Source organism: Pseudophryne corroboree, chromosome 11 (genome assembly GCF_028390025.1).
Source record: "Pseudophryne corroboree isolate aPseCor3 chromosome 11, aPseCor3.hap2, whole genome shotgun sequence".
Classification (NCBI taxonomy): domain Eukaryota; kingdom Metazoa; phylum Chordata; class Amphibia; order Anura; family Myobatrachidae; genus Pseudophryne; species Pseudophryne corroboree.
Window position 1 is genome coordinate 221,393,832 of NC_086454.1, and position 17,420 is coordinate 221,411,251.

The window sequence follows — 17,420 nt, forward strand, 5'->3', positions numbered from 1 at the left end:
TTACTGTTCTAATACTGTATTGTTTTTTTATTTGCACAGAGCAAGTCCGGCAATTGCTTCTGATCCTGTGGGCGGTGGTGAACAGAATCTTTCAGCTTATTTTACAGCACATTTAATTTTTGTTTATTTCTTTCATGGTTTTTTTTTTATTAAACTTTTTCTAGTTTACAGTTCTGTTTTGTGTTATTTTCCCCCTTAGTAGAGAGAGTCTACAGTGCACTGTATAATGTATCAGTAACAAGCCTTGAAACTCCCCCCACCCCCTTGCTGTTATCACTACAAAGTCCATCCAGTTTTCCTGTCAGTCCATCAATTTGCGCTTGAAGGTGAGTCACCTTGCCCAGAAGGTCTCTCACCAGCCCTGGGGTTGTGCTCCAGAATAGAATGCTTTGGTTTTCACCATCTTCACTCTATGCAGTGCACTGTACAATACACAATAATAAGACTCAAGTACATGTACAGTACAGTAGTAACAGTACAGTAGCAAATTATGGTTCAATTACAGTACTACAGAGCTTTGTATGAGGGGGTGCAAGCTTGTTCGTGAAGTACTGTAAATGTCTGGCGAGTGTTAAATTACAGTACATACTGTACTGTAGACGTGAGTCGCAGACATGGCCACATTACAATGCCAGGGGCTGGGATTTCATGTAGAACATACTGTAGCAGCATGTTAGGCAGTGAAAACAGTGGAGAAGTGAAGCAATCAGCATTGTGGTAACATTTATAAATTGCATACTATAGTATAAAATTATACCGAGAATCTGATTGGTTGCCATGGGTAACTTCTCCACTTCTTCATGTTTGTCACTACTTCATGACTAAGGGGCTAATTCCGGCCCAAAATGTTGCAGGGCTACGATCAGGCACACAGATATGGTATGCGGGGTGACTAGCCCCCAGGGTTGTATTTAGGGGTCAGAGCAGCCCTGGCAAAGTAAAGAACTGGTGCCCCCTCATATTTGAAATAGGGACGGCACGTGTGGCAAAAGAGGGGCGTGTCCACTCAATAGTACCCCAAATCAAATTACAGCACACAACAATAGTGTGCCTTACTCACATAACGGAGCACAGTAACTCTAGTGCTCAGTTTAATAGCAGCGACAGTCACAGCTACAGGAGAGGAGGGTGCCCACACACAGTCAGCGATGTACTCATTGATAAATGAGCCCAATGTACTGTATTTGCTTATCCTTTCTATTTTGGGTATACAGTATCTGAATGAGCCTAATAAGAAGTACAGTATACTGTTAGATGCAGTATGTTCCTGCCTGTTCCAGGTGACACATTCACCCAATGTGACTGCATTCTGCCATGCAATCTTGGGTGATAATACAATATTTAATACACCAATGCATTTCATTGTGTTCTAGGACTAATGACATCCAAACAATGATATGAATTCAAACAAAATACAGTATTTAAAGAAGGGGACATTTGTGGGTAGTAATAACTGGCCGTTTTCAGAGGAAAAATACAAAGTGAAAGGAGAAGTCATCTATTGTTTAGAAATTCAGTATCTGCATATGGATGTGTATTCTGGGCAAATTGGATTAACTCTTTTGGAGTGAAAGGAGACATCATCTATTGTTTAGAAATACAGTTTGTTTGAATGGGGGGAGGGTTGCCATGCATAGCAGGGGGCATAGCAACAGGGGGGACAACTACTGGGGCACAGCGGGTGGTCTTCAGTATGCCGGCTCTTGGGATCCCGGCGCACAGTATACCGACACGGCATACCGACACTTATTCTCCCTCGTGGGGGTCCACGCCTCCCCTGGAGGGAGAATAAAATAGCGTGGCGCGCGTAGCGCACCACCGTGGCCGCAGCGTGGTGAGCGCAGCGAGCCCGCAAGGGGCTCATTTGCGATCGCCACACTGTCGGTATGCCGGCGGTCGGGCTCCCGGCGCCAGTATGCTGGTCACCGGGAGCCCGACCGCTGGCATACCATACTACACCCGGGCACAGCTACAGGGGGCACAGCAACAGGGGGCAAATCTACTGGGGGAAAAGCAACAGAGGGCACAACTACTGGGGCAAATCAACTGGGGGCAAAGCAACAGGGCACACTGTTAATTAATGCTAGCCATCACCCATGTTTTTGGGCACAGCTACTGGGGACACAGCTACAAGGAGCACTACTACAGGGGGCACATACTAGGGGCACATCTACAGTGGGCACAACTACTAGGGGCACAACTACAGGGGGCACATACTGGGACACTGCTACAGGGGGAACAGCTACAGGGGAAAATCAACTGGGGGCACAGCTACAGGGGGCAAATGTACTGGGGGAAAAGCAACAGGGGACACAACCACTGGGGGCAAAGCAACAGGGGGCACAACTACTGGGACACAGCAACAGGGGGCACAACATTGGGGGCAAAGCAACAGGGGGCACAACTACTGGGACACAGCAACAGGGGGCACAACTACTGGGGGCAAAGCAACAGGGGGCACAACTACTGGGACACAACAGGGGGCACAACTACTGGGGAAAAGCAACAGGGGGCACAGCTACAGAGGGCAAAGCAACAGGGGGCACAACTACTGTGGGCAAAGCAACAGGGGGCACAGCTACAGGGGGCAAAGCAACAGGGGGCATATCAACAGGTGGGACAACTACTGGGGCACAGCTACAGGGGGCACAGCAATAGGGAGCAAATCTACTGGGGGAAAAGCAACAGGGGGCACAACTAATGGGGGCAAAGCAACAGAGGGCACAAGTACTGGGGCAAATCTACTGGGGGCAAAGCAACAGGGGGCACAGCTACTGGGGGCAAAGCAACAGGGGGCACAGCGAGGAGGCACAGCTACAGGGGGCACAGTTACAGGGGGAAAATCAACTGGGGGGCACAACTACTTGGGGCAAATCTGGGGGCATAACTGTGGCCATGCCCCTCCCCTATGAAGCCATTCCCCATGTTTTTTGCCTAACTGTTTTGCCTGGGGGGGAGAAGAGGGGGGGAGAAGAGGGGGGGAGGGGGCAAGTGGAAACTTTTGCACTGGGCGCCACAAGGTGTGGAACCAGCCCTGCACGTACAGTATGCTCCCACAGTGCCAGATAAACTTACTGTATGCCCCCACAGTGCCAGATACACATACTGTAAAGCCCCCACAGTGCCAGATACACATACTGTACAGTATGCCCCCAAAGTGCCAGACACACATACTGTACAGTATTCCCCCATGTTTATTTTACTATTAAAGGCAGCATTTTTAGGTACAGTAGATTCACATTTAGAGGTGGCAGCTACTGTATCCCCTACAGTATACTGTACAGAATGTTGTGTTCCTGGACTTCACTCTTAATGCTAGCCAACACCTTTGGTGAAACACCTTCATATTCAAATAACTACAGTACACTGTAGTCCCCACAGGTAATTTGATTATTCCAGGAATAAAGCATTTTGTCCCTCCAGTGCAGAGTGTTTATGCTAATGCTACCCGGCTATTTGTAAAGAACATAACGACAATATCTATAGCTAGCGTGATCGGGCGGCAGTGTGCCTGTAGACCATCTGGTAGTCATACTGTGCATTCATGAGATACTGTAGGTACCCAGTTGCACTTTGCATTCAATATTTCTGCCCATTTGAAACAACAGAGACACAAAGCTACTCCGAAATAGGATTGCTGCTTATGCTAATATTATCCATCAGTTTGTACAGAACGTAACGACTAGATGAATAGCGTGAACAGGGCTGCAGCGTTGCCTTGTATTTAGTAGAAGCAGACTTTTTTATATAACGAGAAGTAGAAACTTAAAACACAAATAACTTTATTGTATTAAAAAGAATAAAAAAAATAAGATTTTACTCACCGGTAAATCTATTTCTCGTAGTCCGTAGTGGATGCTGGGCACTCCGAAAGGACCATGGGGAATAGCGGCTCCGCAGGAGACTGGGCACAACTAAAGAAAGCTTTTAGGTCACCTGGTGTGCACTGGCTCCTCCCACTATGACCCTCCTCCAAGCCTCAGTTAGGACACTGTGCCCGGACGAGCTGACATAATAAGGAAGGATTTTGAATCCCGGGTAAGACTCATACCAGCCACACCAATCACACCGTATAACTCGTGATACTATACCCAGTTTAACAGTATGAAAACAACTGAGCCTCTCAACAGATGGCTCAACAATAACCCTTTAGTTAACAATAACTATGTACAAGTATTGCAGACAATCCGCACTTGGGATGGGTGCCCAGCATCCACTACGGACTACGAGAAATAGATTTACCGGTGAGTAAAATCTTATTTTCTCTGACGTCCTAGTGGATGCTGGGAACTCCGAAAGGACCATGGGGATTATACCAAAGCTCCCAAACGGGCGGGAGAGTGCGGATGACTCTGCAGCACCGAATGAGAGAACTCAAGGTCCTCCTCAGCCAGGGTATCAAATTTGTAGAATTTTGCAAACGTGTTTGCCCCTGACCAAGTAGCAGCTCGGCAAAGTTGTAAAGCCGAGACCCCTCGGGCAGCCGCCCAAGATGAGCCCACCTTCCTTGTGGAATGGGCTTTTACTGATTTAGGATGCGGCAGTCCAGCCGCAGAATGCGACAGCTGAATTGTGCTACAAATCCAGCGAGCAATAGTCTGCTTAGAAGCAGGAGCACCCAGTTTGTTGGGTGCATACAGGATAAATAGCGAGTCAGTTTTCCTGACTCTAGCTGTGCTGGAAACATAAATTTTCAAGGCCCTGACTACGTCCAGTAACTTGGAATCCTCCAAGTCCCTAGTAGCCGCAGGCACCACAATAGGTTGGTTCAAGTGAAAAGCTGATACCACCTTAGGAAGAAACTGGGGACGAGTCCTCAATTCCACCCTATCCATATGGAAAATCAGATAAGGGCTTTTACATGACAAAGCTGCCAATTCTGACACACGCCTGGCTGAAGCCAAGGCCAATAACATGACCACTTTCCACGTGAGATATTTTAGATCCACGGTTTTAAGTGGCTCAAACCAATGTGATTTTAAGAAACTCAACACCACGTTGAGATCCCAAGGTGCCACTGGAGGCACAAACGGGGGCTGAATATGCAGCACTCCTTTCACAAACGTCTGAACTTCAGGTAGTGAAGCTAGTTCTTTCTGGAAGAAAATCGACAGAGCCGAGATCTGTACCTTAATGGAGCCTAATTTCAGGCCCATAGTCACTCCTGCTTGTAGGCAATGCAGAAATCGACCTAGTTGAAATTCCTCTGTTGGGGCCTTTTTGGCCTCACACCAAGCAACATATTTCCACCATATGCGGTGATAATGCTTTGCAGTTACATCTTTCCTGGCTTTAATCAGCGTAGGAATGACTTCCTCCGGAATGCCCTTTTCCTTCAGGATCCGGCGTTCAACCGCCATGCCGTCAAACGCAGCCGCGGTAAGTCTTGGAACAGACAGGGCCCCTGCTGCAGCAGGTCCTGTCTGAGCGGCAGAGGCCATGGGTCCTCTGAGATCATCTCTTGAAGTTCCAGGTACCACGCTCGTCTTGGCCAATCCGGAACCACGAGTATTGTTCTTACTCCTCGTTTTCTTATTATTTTCAGTACCCTTGGTATGAGAGGCAGAGGAGGGAACACATAAACTGACTGGTACACCCACGGTGTCACTAGAGCGTCCACAGCTATCGCCTGAGGGTCCCTTGACCTGGCGCAATATCTCTCTAGTTTTTTGTTTAGGCGGGACGCCATCATGTCCACCTGTGGCCGTTCCCATCGATTTACAATCAGCGTGAAGACTTCTGGATGAAGTCCCCACTCTCCCGGGTGGAGGTCGTGCCTGCTGAGAAAGTCTGCTTCCCAGTTGTCCACTCCCGGAATGAACACTGCTGACAGTGCTAGTACGTGATTTTCCGCCCATCGGAGAATCCTTGTGGCTTCTGCCATTGCCATCCTGCTTCTTGTGCCGCCCTGTCGATTTACATGGGCGACTGCCGTGATGTTGTCTGACTGGATCAGTACCGGCTGGTGTAGAAGCAGGGATTTTGCTTGACTTAGGGCATTGTAAATGGCCCTTAGTTCCAGAATATTTATGTGTAGGGAAGTCTCCTGACTCGACCATAGTCCTTGGAAGTTTCTTCCCTGTGTGACTGCCCCCCAGCCTCGAAGGCTGGCATCCGTGGTCACCAGGACCCAGTCCTGTATGCCGAATCTGCGGCCCTCTAGAAGATGAGCACTCTGCAGCCACCATAGCAGAGGCACCCTGGTTCTTGGAGACAGGGTTATTAGGCGATGCATCTGAAGATGCGATCCGGACCTTTGGTCCAACAGGTCCCACTGAAAGATTCTGGCATGGAACCTGCCGAAAGGAATTGCTTCGTAAGAATCCACCATCTTTCCCAGGACCCGCGTGCAGTGATGCACCGATACCTGTTTTGGTTTCAGGAGGTCTCTGACTAGAGATGACAGCTCCTTGGCTTTTTCCTCCGGGAGAAACACTTTTTTCTGGACTGTATCCAGAATCATACCCAGGAACAGTAGACGTGTCGTCGGAACCAGCTGTGATTTTGGAATATTCAGAATCCAACCGTGCTGGTGTAGCACCTCCTGAGATAGTGCTACTCCCACCAACAACTGCTCCTTGGACCTCGCCTTTATTAGGAGATCGTCCAAGTACGGGATAATTAAAACTCCCTTTCTTCAAAGGAGTATCATCATTTCCGCCATTACCTTGGTAAACACCCTCGGTGCCGTGGAGAGTCCAAACGACAGCGTCTGGAATTGGTAATGGCAATCCTGTACCACAAATCTGAGGTACTCCTGGTGAGGATAGTAAATGGGGACATGCAGGTAAGCATCCTTGATGTCCAGGGATACCATGTAATCCCCCTCGTCCAGGCTTGCAATAACCGCCCTGAGCGATTTCATCTTGAACTTGAATTTTTTTATGTATGTGTTCAAGGATTTCAAATTTAAAATGGGTCTCACCGAACCGTCTGGTTTCGGTACCACAAACAGTGTGGAATAGTAACCCCGTCCTTGTTGAAGTAGGGGCACCTTGATTATCACCTGCTGGGAATACAGCTTGTGAATTGCCGCTAGCACAGCCTCCCTGTCTGAAGGAGTAATCGGCAAGGCAGATTTTAGGAACCGGTGGGGTGGAGACACCTCGAATTCCAGTTTGTACCCTTGAGATACTATTTGCAGGATCCAGGGATCCACCTGTGAGCGAGCCCACTGATCGCTGAAATTTTTGAGGCGGCCTCCCACCGTACCTGGCTCCGCCTGTGGAGCCCCACCGTCATGCGGCGGACTTGGAAGAAGCAGGGAGGACTTTTGCTCCTGGGAACCTGCTGTTTGTTGCAGCCTTTTTCCCCTACCTCTACCTCTGGACAGAAAGGACCCGCCTTTTCCACGCCTGTTTTTCTGAGTCCGAAAGGACTGTACCTGATAAAACGGCGCCTTTTTAGGCTGTGAGGGAACATGGGGTAAAAATGCTGACTTCCCAGCAGTTGCTGTGGAAACTAGGTCCGAGAGACCATCCCCAAATAACTCCTCACCCTTATAAGGCAAAACTTCCATGTGCCTTTTTGAATCTGCATCCCCTGTCCACTGGCGAGTCCATAAGCCTCTCCTAGCAGAAATGGACAATGCACTTATTTTAGATGCCAGCCGGCAGATCTCCCTCTGTGCATCTCTCATGTATAAGACTGAGTCTTTTATATGCTCTATGGTTAGCAGAATAGTGTCCCTGTCTAGGGTGTCAATATTTTCTGACAGGGAATCTGACCACGCAGCGGCAGCACTGCACATCCATGCTGACGCAATAGCTGGTCTAAGTATAATGCCTGAGTGTGTATATACAGACTTCAGGATCGCCTCCTGCTTTCTATCAGCAGGTTCCTTGAGGGCGGCCGTATCCGGAGACGGTAGTGCCACCTTTTTAGACAAACGTGTGAGCGCTTTATCCACCCTAGGGGGTGTCTCCCAACGTGACCTATCCTCTGGCGGGAATGGGAATGCCATTAGTAACTTCTTAGAGATTACCAATCTTTTATCAGGGAAAGCCCACGCTTCTTCACACACTTCATTTAATTCTTCTGATGGGGGAAAAACTACGGGTAGTTTTTTCTCCCCAAACATAATACCCTTTTTAGTGGTACCTGGGTTTATATCAGAAATTTGTAACACCTCTTTCATTGCTTCAATCATGCAACGAATGGCCTTAGTGGACATTAGACTAGACTCATCGTCGTCGACACTGGTGTCAGTATCCGTGTCGACAACCGCGTCTGCCATCTGAGGTAGCGGGCGTTTTAGAGCCCCCGATGGCCTTTGAGACGCCTGGACAAGCACGAGCTGAGAAGCCGGCTATCCCGCATTTGGCATGTCGTCAAATTTTTTGTGTAAGGAGTCGACACGTGCACGCAATTCCTTCCATAAGTCCATTCACTCAGGTGTCTGCCCCGCAGGGGGTGACATCCCTTCTATAGGCATCTGCTCCGCCTCCACATCATTATCCTCATCAAACATGTCGACACAGCCGTACCGACACACCGCACACACACAGGGAATGCTCTAACAGAGGACAGGACCCACAAAAGCCCTTTGGAGAGACAGAGTGAGAGTATGCCAGCACACACCAGAGCGCTATATAATGCAGGGACTAACTGAATTATGTCCCCTATAGCTGCTGTTATATATACTGCGCCTAAATTTAGTGCCCCCCCTCTCTTTTTTACCCTTTTCTGTAGTGTAGACTGCAGGGGAGAGCCAGGGAGCTTCCTTCCAGTGGAGCTGTGAGGGAGAAATGGCGCCAGTGTGCTGAAGGAGATAGCTCCGCCCCTTTTTAGTGGACTTTTCTCCCGCTTTTTTATGGATTCTGGCAGGGGTAATTATCACATATATAGCCTCTGGGGCTATATATTGTGGTATTTTTGCCAGCCAAGGTGTTTTTATTGCTGCTCAGGGCGCCCCCCCCTAGCGCCCTGCACCCTCAGTGACCGGAGTGTGAAGTGTGTATGAGGAGCAATGGCGCACAGCTGCAGTGCTGTGCGCTACCTTGATGAAGACTGATGTCTTCTGCCGCCGATTTTCCGGACCTCTTCTTGCTTCTGGCTCTGTAAGGGGGACGGCGGCGCGGCTCCGGGACCGAACACCAAGGCCAGTTCCATGCGGTCGATCCCTCTGGAGCTAATGGTGTCCAGTAGCCTAAGAAGCCCAAGCTAGCTGCAAGCAGGTAGGTTCGCTTCTTCTCCCCTTAGTTCCTCGCTGCAGTGAGCCTGTTGCCAGCAGGTCTCACTGTAAAATAAAAAACCTAATTATATACTTTCTTTTTAGAAGCTCAGGAGAGCCCCCTAGTGTGCATCCAACCTCGGCCGGGCACAAAATCTAACTGAGGCTTGGAGGAGGGTCATAGTGGGAGGAGCCAGTGCACACCAGGTGACCTAAAAGCTTTCTTTAGTTGTGCCCAGTCTCCTGCGGAGCCGCTATTCCCCATGGTCCTTTCGGAGTGCCCAGCATCCACTAGGACGTCAGAGAAATAAAAATAAAATAATAAACGGGTGCCAAACTCTGTATCGAACCCGGGTCTTCAAGCATTGCAGGCGGCCGCTGTTCTCGTTAGGCCACAGCCGACCATGGTAGAGAGGGGCTCTCCAGGTTTATATGTCGTGTGTTTTATCTTGGTGCTTAAAAAAAAAAAAAAAAAGGTACAGTAGCTGCTTACGCTAATGTCATCCTGCTAATTGTACACACAGTAACGATAATATCTATAGCTAGCGTGATAGGGCGGCAGTGTGGCTGTAGACCATCTGGTAGTCATACTGTGCATTCATGAGATACTGTAGGTACCCAGTTGCACTTTGCATTCAATATTTCTGCCCATTTGAAACAACAGAGACACAAAGCTACTCCGAAATAGGATTGCTGCTTATGCTAATATTATCCATCAGTTTGTACAGAACGTAACGACTAGATGAATAGCGTGAACAGGGCTGCAGCGTGGCCTTGTATTTAGTAGAAGCAGACTTTTTTTATATAACGAGAAGTAGCAATACACCAAAAAACGTTATTGTATTAAAATAGAATATCTAAATACACACACACACAAAAAAATTATGGTCAACACATCGGCCACAACTTTAACATTGTCCCTGGCAGTGATCAAGCACTAATGGGTTTCGAACCCACGAGCAGGGGTGTAACTAGGGGTCCGAGCGCCCCTGGCAAAGTAAGGGGCTGGCGCCCCCACCCCACCCCCTACACACATTTGAAATAAGGTGTGAGTATTGGAAATGGGGCATGGTCTTATGGGGGAAGGGCGTGTCCACAATAGTACTTCCAATTCAAATTATGCCACACAGTAGTGTCCCTTATTCACATTACACCACACAGTAGTGTCTCATATTCACGTTACACCATCCCTCCCCACTAACCCTAACCCACCTTTCCCACAGCTTGACCCTAACCCCCCCCCCCCAGAGTCTTCGGTGGTGCCTAACCCTAACCCACCCTTCCTAATCTCCCTCCCTGCAGCCTAATCCTAACCCTCCCAACCTCACAGCCTAACCCTAACCCTCCCACGCGGCTTGCCAGTGGAGACTTTGGCACCAACTTGATCTGGATTTTGTCATTCTGCATCGCAATCTGTGTTGGGATGCCACATCAGCATTCCGAGCAGTTTCGGGATGCTGGCGTCAGCTTTCTGACCACCAGCATGCCAAACGCCTTAATGTCTCATACTATATGTCACCCCTGCCTGATCTTCCTCCTTCCCTTACTTACCCCCTTGCACCTCTCATGCCCTCTGTTCCGCTTTAGCCCTGGAGTTTTCAGTCCCTCATTCCATCTCTCAGTCTCACCTCTCACTCCCTCCATCACCCATGTACCTAACTTCCTCCTTCCATCTCTCACATCACACCTGTACCTCACACCCACCTTCCATCTATCACACCTCTTCTTCACTCCCACCTTCCGTCTCCCCTGCACCTCGCTCCCACCTTCTATCTCCCACACCTGTACCTCGCTCCCACCTTCTATCCCCTCACCTCTTCTTCACTCCCACCTTCCATCTCCCCTGCACCTCGCTCCCACCTTCCATCTCCACTGTACCTCGCTCTCACCTTCCATCTCTCACACCTCTTCTTCACTCCCATCTTCCATCTCCCCTGCACCTCGCCCTCACCTTCCATCTCCCACACCTGTACCTTGCTCCCACCTTCCATCTCTCACACCTCTTCTTCACTACCACCTTCTGTCTCCCCTGCACCTCACCTTCCATCTCCCACACCTGTACCTTGGTCTCACCTTCTATCTCCCCTACACCTCACTCCCACCTTCCATGTCTCACATCTGTACCTTGGTCCCACCTTCTATCCCCCACACCTGCACTTCACTCCCACCTTCCATGTATCACACCTGTACCTTGGTCCCACCTTCTATCCCCCACACCTGCACTTCACTCCATCCTCCATGTCTCACACCTGTACCTTGGTCCCAGCTTCCATCTCCCCTGCACCTCACTCCCACTTTCCATCTCTCACACTTGCATCTTGCTCCCTCAGATTATTTCCTCCTAGTACAGGGATCCCCCTTCCTCTCAGACACTTTATCTCCATTAGCACAGAATAGCCCCCTCCTCCCAATATAGAAGATTCCCCCATCCCCCTGAGACAGATCTTCCCCTATCAGCCAGTACAGCTCACACACAGAACCTTCTCCTGGTATGCGGTGTCCGCTCCATTGGCAGGTTAGGAATGGGAGCCAGGAAGAGATGGTACCCGCACATTGTGACTGCATAGTGTGTATTATGTGTAATTAGTCAGCAAGTGCTGACCAGGGCTGGTTTTATATTAAATATTTGTGAAGTGTCTGACTAGGCATGTGGGGGACGCCCAACATCAGGGTGTGCCTGTGCACACATGCCAACCACCGTGTGTATGCCTATGCCCCCTCCCCCATAGCAGAGCAATTAGCCCCCCCTCCTCATGTGTCTCTGTCTCATGCCCTACCCCCTAATAGCAGTGTTATCAGCTGCTCCTACACCCCCATGTCTCCCCCCATTAACAGTGTCATATTCCCCTGTGCCCCCACTTTCCATAGTTCTCCCCCTCATAGCAGTGTCCTTACCCCCTTCCCCCACTCCCCATAGGTCTCCCACTCCCACATAGCAGTGTTATTACCCCCCTTCCCCCACGTCTCATAGGTCTCCCCACCCCACAGCAGTGTTATTACCCCCCTTCCCCCACTCCCCATAGGTCTCCCACTCCCACACAGTAGTGTTATTACCCCCCTTGCCCCACTCCTCATAGTTCTCCCCCATAGCAGTGTCATTACCCCCTTCCTCCACTTCCCATAGGTCTCCCTCTCCCACATAGCAGTGTCATTACCCCTCTTCCCCCACTCCTCATTGGTCTCCCCCCATAGCAGTGTCATTACCCCCCTTCCCCCACTCCCCATAGGTCTCCCACATAGCAGTGTCCTTACCCCTCTTCCCACACTCCTCATAGGTCTCTCCCCATATCAGTGTCATTGCCCCTCTTCCCTACTCCCCATAGGTCTCTCACCCCACAGCAGTGTTATTACCCCCCTTCCCCCACTCCTCATAGGTCTCCCCCCATAGCAGTGTCACTACCCCCTTCCCCCACTCCCCATATGTCTCCCACTCCCACATAGCAGTGTCATTACCACTCTTCCCCCACTCCTCATAGGTCTCCCCCATAGCAGTGTCATTACCCCCTTCCCCCACTCCCCATAGGTCTCCCTCTCCCACATAGCAGTGTCATTACCCCTCTTCCCCCACTCCCCATAGGCCCCCCACTCCCACATAGCAGTGTCATTACCCCTCTTCCCCCACTCCTCATAGGTCTCCCCCCATAGCAGTGTCATTACCCCCTTCCTCTACTCCCCATAGGTCTCCCACTCCCAGAAAAGCAGTGTCATTACCCCCTTCCCCCACTCCCCATAGGTCTCCCACATAGTGTCATTACCCCTCTTCCCCCACTCCTCATAGGTCTCCCCCATATCAGTGTCATTGCCCCCTTTCTCTACTCCCCATAGGTCTCCCACTCCCAGAAAAGCAGTGTCATTACCCCCTTCCCCCACTCCCCATAGGTCTCCCACTCCCACATAGCAATGTCATTACCCCCCTTCCCCCTCTCCTCATAGGTCTCCCACATAGCAGTGTCATTACCACCCTTCCCCCACTCCTCATAGGTCTCCCACTCCCACATAGCAGTGTCATTACCCCTCTTCCCCCACTCCCCATAGGTCTCCCACTCCCACATAGCAGTGTCATTACCCCCATTCCCCCTCTCCTCATAGGTCTCCCCCATAGCAGTGTTATTACCCCCCTTCCCCCACTCCCCATAGGTCTCCCACTCCCATATAGCAGTGTCATTACCCCCCTTCCCCCACTCCTCATAGGTCTCCCACTCCCACATAGCAATGTCATTACCCCCCTTCCCCCTCTCCTCATAGGTCTCCCACATAGCAGTGTCATTACCACCCTTCCCCCACTCCTCATAGGTCTCCCACTCCCACATAGCAGTGTCATCACCCCCCTTCCTCCACTCCTCATAGGTCTCCCCCATAGCAGTGTCATTACCCCCCTTCCCCCACTCCCCATAGGTCTCCCACTCCCACATAGCAGTGTCATTACCCCCCTTCCCCCACTCCCCATAGGTCTCCCACTCCCACATAGCAGTGTCATTACCCCCCTTCCCCCACTCCTCATAGGTCTCCCACTCCCACATAGCAGTGTCATTACCCCCCTTCCCCCACTCCCCATAGGTCTCCCACTCCCACATAGCAGTGTCATTACCCCCCTTCCCCCACTCCTCATAGGTCTCCCACTCCCACATAGCAGTGTCATTACCCCCCTTCTCCCACTCCTCATAGGTCTCCCCCCCATAGCAGTGTTATTAGCCATCTTCCTCTCCCCATAAGTCCCCCGTTACCCCATCCATATCTTACCTTTGTGCTGTGATGCTGCAGTGCTGGGGCAGGGTCCTGGCTCCGCAGGCTCAGTGCCTGGCTTCCTCTGCAGCTGCCGTCTGTGCTCAGCCACAGGGCAGGCAGAAAGTGAAAGTAAAGTCACTTCCTGCCTGTGTGAGCAGAGATCTGGCTCTGTGTTCTGCTGCTGCAGTCTCCGTCCTAAAGGGCCCCATACACTAGAATGATAATGCCCGATTTCAGCCCAATTCGGACATTCGAGCCAATATATTGGGTGAAATCGGGCATTTTCGTTGTGCTTTACACCCGATCTGATCTGATACGCGTTCCCGTGAGCATCGGATCGGATCACCCTAGATCAGACATATCACGAGTGCTGCACTCGTGATATGTCGGATCCTGCAGGAATGGCTGGGATAGTAAAAGATACATCGTATGCAAAAGGACCGCATACAATGTATCTTTTACTATCCTGCTACCCGGGAGGCTGCCGGGAGGTTGAAGGGAAATCCTAGACGACATGACGGACTGTCATGTCGTATAAGTGTATGGGGCCCTTAACTCTCCTCTCTCCTCCTGGCTGGCTGCGATAACAGAGCTGGCGTTAGCCTTGGAAATGGATGCCTATGGGCATTCCAGACAGTGTCGGACAGGGCCCACCGGGGGCAATGCTGTTGTAGGGGCCCATGCTTAAGAATGTGGCCAGGCTGCACTGGGGCGTGGCCAGCCACCACAGAGGTTTGGCTAACTATTACAGAGTACATGTTTTGTACCCCTTGGTAAATGTATAATAAACCATATTCTTGTGAAGTATAATGTAACATAAGTATAATGCATTATTAAAGTGCACTAAGATAGAGTCTGGAACCTGCTCCCTAGATTGAGGAGGAGGGCCCACAGGCAGTGGGGCCCACCGGTGGTTTCCCCTGTTCCCCTGTGGGCCAGTCCAACCCTGATTCCAGATGCCCTAGACATTTGCCTATTGGCTAGGGCCAGCTCTGGGTGAGAGTGTGTTACTGCCGGTGTCCGTCAGCACGCACTGCATTAGTGATCAGACTTGTGTCCGGCAGCACCACACTTGTAATCAGACTCAAAATAAACTACAGCTCCCAGCAGCCCTTGCTGCCGGGAGCTCCCAGAAACAAGGGCTGCTGGGAGCTGTCGTTTATTTTGAGTCTGATTACAAGTGCGGTGCTGCCGGACACTAGTCTGATCACAAGTGCAGTGCGGTGCTGACGGACACCAGTGCCGTGCCGGCAGTAACACACTCTCACCAGGTACAATCTGACAGTACTACTCTTCTACCCTTTGGCCGCAAGTGGCACTGCCAGGCGGCGCCCCCTCCTTGCCTGGCGCCCCTGGCGAGTGCCATCCTGGCCAATAGGTAGATACACCCCTGCCCACGAGTGCAAGCATTGAAGGCAGATGCTGTTCTCGTTAGGCCACAGCCGACCACAATACAGGTAGGCCCTCCGGGTATATATTAGAGATGTGCACTTGAAATTTTTCGGGTTTTGTGTTTTGGTTTTGGGTTCGGTTCCGCGGCCGTGTTTTGGGTTCGACCGCGTTTTGGCAAAACCTCAACGAATTTTTTTTGTCGGATTCGGGTGTGTTTTGGATTCGGGTGTTTTTTTCAAAAAACAGCTTAAATCATAGAATTTGGGGGTCATTTTGATCCCAAAGTATTATTAACCTCAAAAACCATAATTTCCACTCATTTTCAGTCTATTCTGAATACCTCACACCTCACAATATTATTTTTAGTCCTAAAATTTGCACCGAGGTAGCTGTGTGAGTAAGATAAGCGACCCTAGTGGCCGACACAAACACCGGGCCCATCTAGGAGTGGCACTGCAGTGTCACGCAGGATGGCCCTTCCAAAAAACACTCCCCAAACAGCACATGACGCAAAGAAAAAAAGAGGCGCAATGAGGTAGCTGTGTGAGTAAGATAAGCGACCCTAGTGGCCGACACAAACACCTGGCCCATCTAGGAGTGGCACTGCAGTGTCACGCAGGATGGCCCTTCCAAAAAACACTCCCCAAACAGCACATGACGCAAAGAAAAAAAGAGGCGCAATGAGGTAGCTGTGTGAGTAAGATAAGCGACCCTAGTGGCCGACACAAACACCGGGCCCATCTAGGAGTGGCACTGCAGTGTCACGCAGGATGGCCCTTCCAAAAAACACTCCCCAAACAGCACATGACGCAAAGAAAAAAAGAGGCGCAATGAGGTAGCTGTGTGAGTAAGATAAGCGACCCTAGTGGCCGACACAAACACCGGGCCCATCTAGGAGTGGCACTGCAGTGTCACGCAGGATGGCCCTTCCAAAAAACACTCCCCAAACAGCACATGACGCAAAGAAAAAAAGAGGCGCAATGAGGTAGCTGTGTGAGTAAGATAAGCGACCCTAGTGGCCGACACAAACACCGGGCCCATCTAGGAGTGGCACTGCAGTGTCACGCAGGATGGCCCTTCCAAAAAACACTGCCCAAACAGCACATGACGCAAAGAAAAAAAGAGGCGCAATGAGGTAGCTGTGTGAGTAAGATAAGCGACCCTAGTGGCCGACACAAACACCGGGCCCATCTAGGAGTGGCACTGCAGTGTCACGCAGGATGGCCCTTCCAAAAAACACTCCCCAAACAGCACATGACGCAAAGAAAAAAAGAGGCGCAATGAGGTAGCTGTGTGAGTAAGATAAGCGACCCTAGTGGCCGACACAAACACCTGGCCCATCTAGGAGTGGCACTGCAGTGTCACGCAGGATGGCCCTTCCAAAAAACACTCCCCAAACAGCACATGACGCAAAGAAAAAAAGAGGCGCAATGAGGTAGCTGTGTGAGTAAGATAAGCGACCCTAGTGGCCGACACAAACACCTGGCCCATCTAGGAGTGGCACTGCAGTGTCACGCAGGATGGCCCTTCCAAAAAACACTCCCCAAACAGCACATGACGCAAAGAAAAATTAAAGAAAAAAGAGGTGCAAGATGGAATTGTCCTTGGGCCCTCCCACCCACCCTTATGTTGTATAAACAGGACATGCACACTTTAACCAACCCATCATTTCAGTGACAGGGTCTGCCACACGACTGTGACTGAAATGACGGGTTGGTTTGGACCCCCACCGAAAAAGAAGCAATTAATCTCTCCTTGCACAAACTGGCTCTACAGAGGCAAGATGTCCACCTCATCATCATCCTCCGATATATCACCGTGTACATCCCCCTCCTCACAGATTATCAATTCGTCCCCACTGGAATCCACCATCTCAGCTCCCTGTGTACTTTGTGGAGGCAATTGCTGCTGGTCAATGTCTCCACGGAGGAATTGATTATAATTCATTTTAATGAACATCATCTTCTCCACATTTTCTGGAAGTAACCTCGTACGCCGATTGCTGACAAGGTGAGCGGCGGCACTAAACACTCTTTCGGAGTACACACTTGTGGGAGGGCAACTTAGGTAGAATAAAGCCAGTTTGTGCAAGGGCCTCCAAATTGCCTCTTTTTCCTGCCAGTATAAGTAC